Here is a 6,000-nt window from a genome sequence, read left to right on the forward strand (position 1 = left end):
AGGGAAGCTGTATGTAGGAACTTGACCACTCTTACCTCACCCTGCCTACCTGGGAGATGTCAGGCTCTGGGAAGCTGCAGGAAATTGCTCCAGAGTTGGGGAAGTTCAGTCTGAGTGAGGGACAGAGCTGGAGCTGGCTTGGGGGGGTCCCTGGGCCTGCGAGGAGTCCAGGGTCATCTGATTCTTAGGCTTTTGGGCATCCAGGCACTTCTGGGATGCTTCGGAGGAGCTGAAAATAGAGTGGAGACTGACAGAACTGGACCTTGTCCCAGGGCCAAAGGGGAACTGAAAAGTGAGCTCTGGCTTGTCCCACAGGGGTTAGTCCTTGGCTTGATGGTGGTAGGCTTGGTTTGGCTTGGTGGTGGCCTCTGTTGAGAACACAGCGAGGCCTTCTATGGAAAGTAGATGGTGGCTCTGTAGGTGAAGGCCTTCCCTGTGTCTCCCCATGGTAGATCTGAATGAAAGAAGGCACTTCATGGTTTTAAGACATTTATTTTCATCTTAATGTGGATGAGTAAAACCATATCCCACTTCTCAGAGTAGGCCTGAGATTAATTTTTTTTTCTTTCTGAGAAGAAAAGGTTATTGGCTCAGCAACCAGGCCTTTGAGTACCTCATTATAATGGATATCTGTCTTGAGTCTAAGTGACCTATGGTCATGAACTCTACCTAAAGAGGAGCTTGGGGAGTTGCCCTTTCATGACCGATGGCCACAAATCTATGGAGGGGGCTGCAGCTAGTGATTGGCCTTGTTTTCTGGAATGCCTCCCATCCCTTTCAGGGACACCAGGGTTTCAAACCTCCAAAACCGGGAATCAGGGTACTTTGCACTGTCCCACATATATTATCAATATAATTACCTATTTGTTAAATGTCAACACTAAGCATGTATTATAAAGTATATTTAATTATAATTACCATGTAATATACTATAACAATTAATTTAGTATATTCTCTTTACACTTTGTTAACTAGTCTTTTAATTTGTAAATAAATAGTATACAAATTATTATTTATTTCTAAATTTCTAATAATTCCTAGTAGTTGAAGAGACTTGGAACATTTCCCTATTTAAGATAATACTCTTCTAACGATATAAACAACAATAGACAAGATTGAATGTACCTTGTGATAAGGTAATTGATGACTTGTTTTCTTGTTCAGAAAGCAGCTACTTCTAGGTAAAAATTTTTCTTCTCACTGAGGAAAAATTCCATTTTTCTTTTTTTTTATCTTTATTAACTTGAGTATTTCTTATTTACATTTTGATTGTTATTCCCCTTCCAGGTTTCCAGGCCAACATCCCCATAACCCCTCCCCCTTCCCTTCTCTCTGGGTGTTCCCCTCCCCATCCTCCCCCCAGTACTGCACTTCCCCCAACAATCATGTTCACCGGGGATTCAGTCTTGGCAGGACAAAGAGAAGAAAAAGAAAAAAATAAGACTATGCAGAACCCTTAAAGAAAAAAAAATCTTCTTTCTATGTTGATCATTCAGAGAGACTCAAAAGATAAATGGCCAAAGTAAGAGAGGGCCTTTTTATTCTTGTTTTTTTAAATTTGTTTGTTTGTTTGTTTATTTATTTATTTATTTATTTATTTATTTATTTATTTATTTATTTTGGCTTTTCTGAGTCACTTTAATTTTAATTGAATTTCCATAAGGAAACCATAAGGTACTTAGAAAGTTATGTACCTTTTTTTTTCATCTTTATTAACTTGGGTATTTCTTATTTACATTTCGATTGTTATTACCTTTCCTGGTTTCCAGGCCAACATCCCCCTAACCCTTCCCCAACCCCTTCTTTATAAGTGTTCCCTTCCCCATCCTCTGCCCATTACAGCCCTCCCCGAATGAATCCAATTCACTGCGGGTTCAGTCTTGGCAGAACCAAGGGCTTCCCCTTCCACTGGTGCCCTTACTAGGCTATTCATTGCTACCTATGAAGTTGGAGACCAGGGTCAGTCCATGTACAGTCTTTGGGTAGTGGCTTAGTCCCTGGAAGCTCTGGTTGGTTGGCATTGTTGTTCCTATGGAGTCTCGAGCCCCTACAAGCTCTTTCAGGCCTTTCTCTGATTCCTTCAACGGGGGTCCCGTTCTCAGTTCAGTGGTTTAATGATGGCATTTGCCTACGTATTTGCTATATTCCGGGTGTGTCTCTCAGGCGAGATCTACATCCGTTTCTTGTTGGCCTGCACTTCTTTGCTTCATCCATCTTATCTAATGAATCATTGAGAACTAATAATTTTGTAGTAAAATATCACAGGTTTGCTTCATTTATTAATTTTGTTTTTATCTGTTGTAGTTTTTGAACTGAATAGCGAATGAAGGTGGAGGGTGATATATGGTTTTTGTCTTAATCTAGCTATTTCAAGCTGACCTTAATAAGCAAAAGAACGCCAATCCAAGGGATGGTGCTTCCCATATTTGGACTGTTTATTAACTATTTAGCTAAACCTTTCTGTAAACAGTCTGGGAACTACATTCAGAATCATGTTTCCGTGGTTATTTTAAAAACATTCAAGTTGACAATGAAGAAGAGTAGCTATTACATATAACGGAAATTTCAATTATTAGTTAAAACATGTATTAGAAGGTAGTTTATTTGAAGTTTACATCTAAATATAACAAAATAAGTCTGACAACATGGTTCAGTGGGTAAAGTAAGCACACTTAACTAATGATAGTTATATGAATTTTCTAGCCATGCATTATCTTGATCCACTACAAAGTTGCTAAAAGGATAGTCCATGAATTTAATATATATATATATATATATTATGCCCATAGACTATATATATAATATATATATATATATATGCCCATAGACTATAACATATTTAAAATGTCATCAAGGATTTTTTTATTTTTTTATTTGTTTATTTGTTTATTTATTTATTACAGTGGATGGCAAATATATGCATAAACTCACAATAGGTCTATGTTCAGAGAATGAGTATCTTTAGAGAGCTCTTCTATAAATAGATAGCTGTACCACATTCTAGCTTCCTGGGACTTGGTAATAATATCAGAAGAAGGTGTAGAAATACTGGGAAAGATAGATATTCAGAGAAAACATGTAGTAAAACTGTCTCTAGACAGGAATGGGCTGGGTGCACTGAGCTCAAGAGTTACAACATATAAGGCTGTCTACAGAAGATTCACAGAATAAAAAAAGCCATTCAAAATTATAGCAGCAAAGCAAGGGGAGGCCACATATGTATACCATATAAAAGGATCATAAAAGTTAACCTTGAATATTATAGCATCTAAGTTTTAAAGTACTTTCTTACTTCATAAATGGCATTCGTTTAACTTCTAACTTAAATGGGTGTGATTTTTTTAAAATTTTGGTCTTTCTCATAACTCCTCCCTAATCTCCAAGAGGATGTTTTTACCCCCTTCAACCCCACCAGACCTCTCTACTCCCTGTAGACTCTAGTATCTCAAGGGTTAGGTGCATTTTCTCTCACTGAGGCCATAACAGTCAGTCCTCTACTGATAAGGGTTGGGGACCCCAGATCATCTGGTAGATGCTGCCTGTTTAGTGACTCAGTGTCTGAGAGATCTCAGGGTTCCAGGTTAGTAGAGACTGCTGGTCATCCTATGTGGTTGCCCTCCTCCTCATCTTCCATCTTAATTCAACCAAAGTGGTCCCCTGCTTCTGTCCATTGTTTGCATGTAAGTATCTACATCTTTCTTCTTCTTGGGCCTCTAGGAGGGCAGTCATGTTAGGTCTTGTCTGTAAGCACACCATAGCATCAGTAATGGTGTCAGGCCTTGGAGCTTCCTTTTGAGCTGGATCCCAATTTGGGCTTATAACTGGGCCTTGTTTCCTTCAGACTGTTCTCCATTTTGTCTCTGCAGTTCTTTATACAGGAACAATACTGAGTAATAGTTTTTGACTGCAGAATAGCAACTCTATTCCTCTACTTGATGCCCTGTCTTTTTACAGGAGGTGGGTTATACAAGTTTCCTCTCTGTGCTGCAGGGCATTACATTTAAGGTTCCTCCCTTTGAGTCTTGAGCGTATCTCACCTCTTAGTTCTCTGGTACATTCTAGAGGTTGCTACCTCCTACCTCATGAGGTTGCCTATTTCAACTTTTCTGCTGGTCTTCAGGACTTCAGTCCTTTCCATCCTCCCACCCAACACCTCATCATGTTCCACCTTTTCTTGCTCTGTTCTCTCTTCAAACCAGTCTATTGTCTCTCTCTGCCCTACACCTACCATGATTCCTTTCTTCTCCCTGCCAAGCGGGATTAAGGCATTCACACTTTGGACTTCAACTTTTTAACATTCTATGCATTGTATCCTGTGTATTCTATACATTTTTGGCTAATATCCACTTATTTATGTGTACATACCATGCAAGTCTTTTTGGTTCTGAGTTACATCACTCAGGATGATATTTTCCAGTTTCATGCATTTGCCTTCAAAACTGTTTATGTGGATGTTTTCATTCTTAATAGCTGAGTAGTATTCCATTGTGTAATGAACCATATTTTCTGTATCCATTCTTCTATTGTGAAAGATATGGGTTGTTTCCAGCTTCTAGCTATCCCAAAAAGGCTGCAATGAACATAATAGTTCATGTGCCTCAGTGGCCAGGTGAGATGTATATTTGAGTATATTCCAAAGAGTGGTATAGCTTGGTCTTCACGTAGAACTATTTCCAATCTTCTGAGGAACCTTCAAATTGATTTCCTGAGTGACTGTACCAGTTGGCAATCATGTCAGCAATGGAGGTGTATTCTTCTTTCTGCACATCCTCACCAACATGTACTGTCTCTGGAATTTTTTTTTATATTAGCCATTCTGATTGGTATAAATCTCAGACTAGTTTTGATTTACATTTGCCTAATCACTAAGGACTTTGAATATTTCCTTAAGTGCTTCTCAGCCATTCAAGATTCCTCTGTTGTAAATTCTCTGTTTAGTTCTATACTCTATTCTTTGATTGTTTTGTTTGTTTATTTGTTTGTTTGTTTGTTTTTTGATGGTTACCTTCTTGAGTTCTTTGTATATTTTGGATATTAGCCTTCAGTCAGATGTGGGGTTAGTGAAGAAGTTTCCCAATATGTAGGTTGTCAATTAAAAATATTGATTATGTTTTTTGCTGTACAGAATATTTCCAGTTTTATGAGGTCCCATTTATCAATTATCGCAAGCCCTGAGGTATTGGAGTTCTGTTTAGGAAAATTTCCCCCAAGTCAATAAGTTCAGGGTTCTTTACCACTTTCATTTCTATTAGATTCATTGTATCTAGATTTAGGTTGAGGTTCTTGATCCACTTGGATTTGTGCAAGGGGACAAATAAGTTCATTTTTCTATAAATAGACTTCCAGTTAGACCAGAACCATTTATTGAAGTGCCTTTTTTTCTCGTCTATATTTTTGACTTTTTTATCAAAAATCAACTGTCCATAAGTATGTGGTTTTATTACTGGGGTTTCAGTTTTATTTCATTGATAAACCTGTCTGCCTCTGTACCAATACCTTCCAACTTTTATCACTAATACAGCTTGAGGAAAGGGATGGTGCATCCCTCAGTTCTTTTATTATTGAAAATAGGTTTCAATATCAAGGGTATTTTGCTATTCCAGATGAATTTGATCATTGCTCTTTCCATGTCTTTGAAAAAAATGTGATGGAATAGTAAGTGGATTGTGCTGTATCTGTAGATTGATTTCACTAGGATGGCAATCTTTGGTATATTAATTCTGTGAATCCACAAGCATGGAGAATCTCTCCATTTTCTGAGGTCTTTTTCAGTTTCTTTCTCAAAAGACTTGAAGTTCTTGTCATACCGAAATTTCACTAGTTTGGTTAGAGTTATCCAAGATATTTTACATCATTTGTGATTATTGACAATGGTGTTGTTTCCCTAATTTTATTCTCAGCCCATTTTGTTTATCATTTGCGTAGTGGAAGACTATTGATATATTTGATTAATTTCATATCCAGGCACTTTGTTACAGTTATTTATCATCTGTAGAAGTT

Source organism: Rattus rattus, chromosome 10, assembly GCF_011064425.1.
Source record: "Rattus rattus isolate New Zealand chromosome 10, Rrattus_CSIRO_v1, whole genome shotgun sequence".
Taxonomy (NCBI): Eukaryota; Metazoa; Chordata; class Mammalia; order Rodentia; family Muridae; genus Rattus; species Rattus rattus.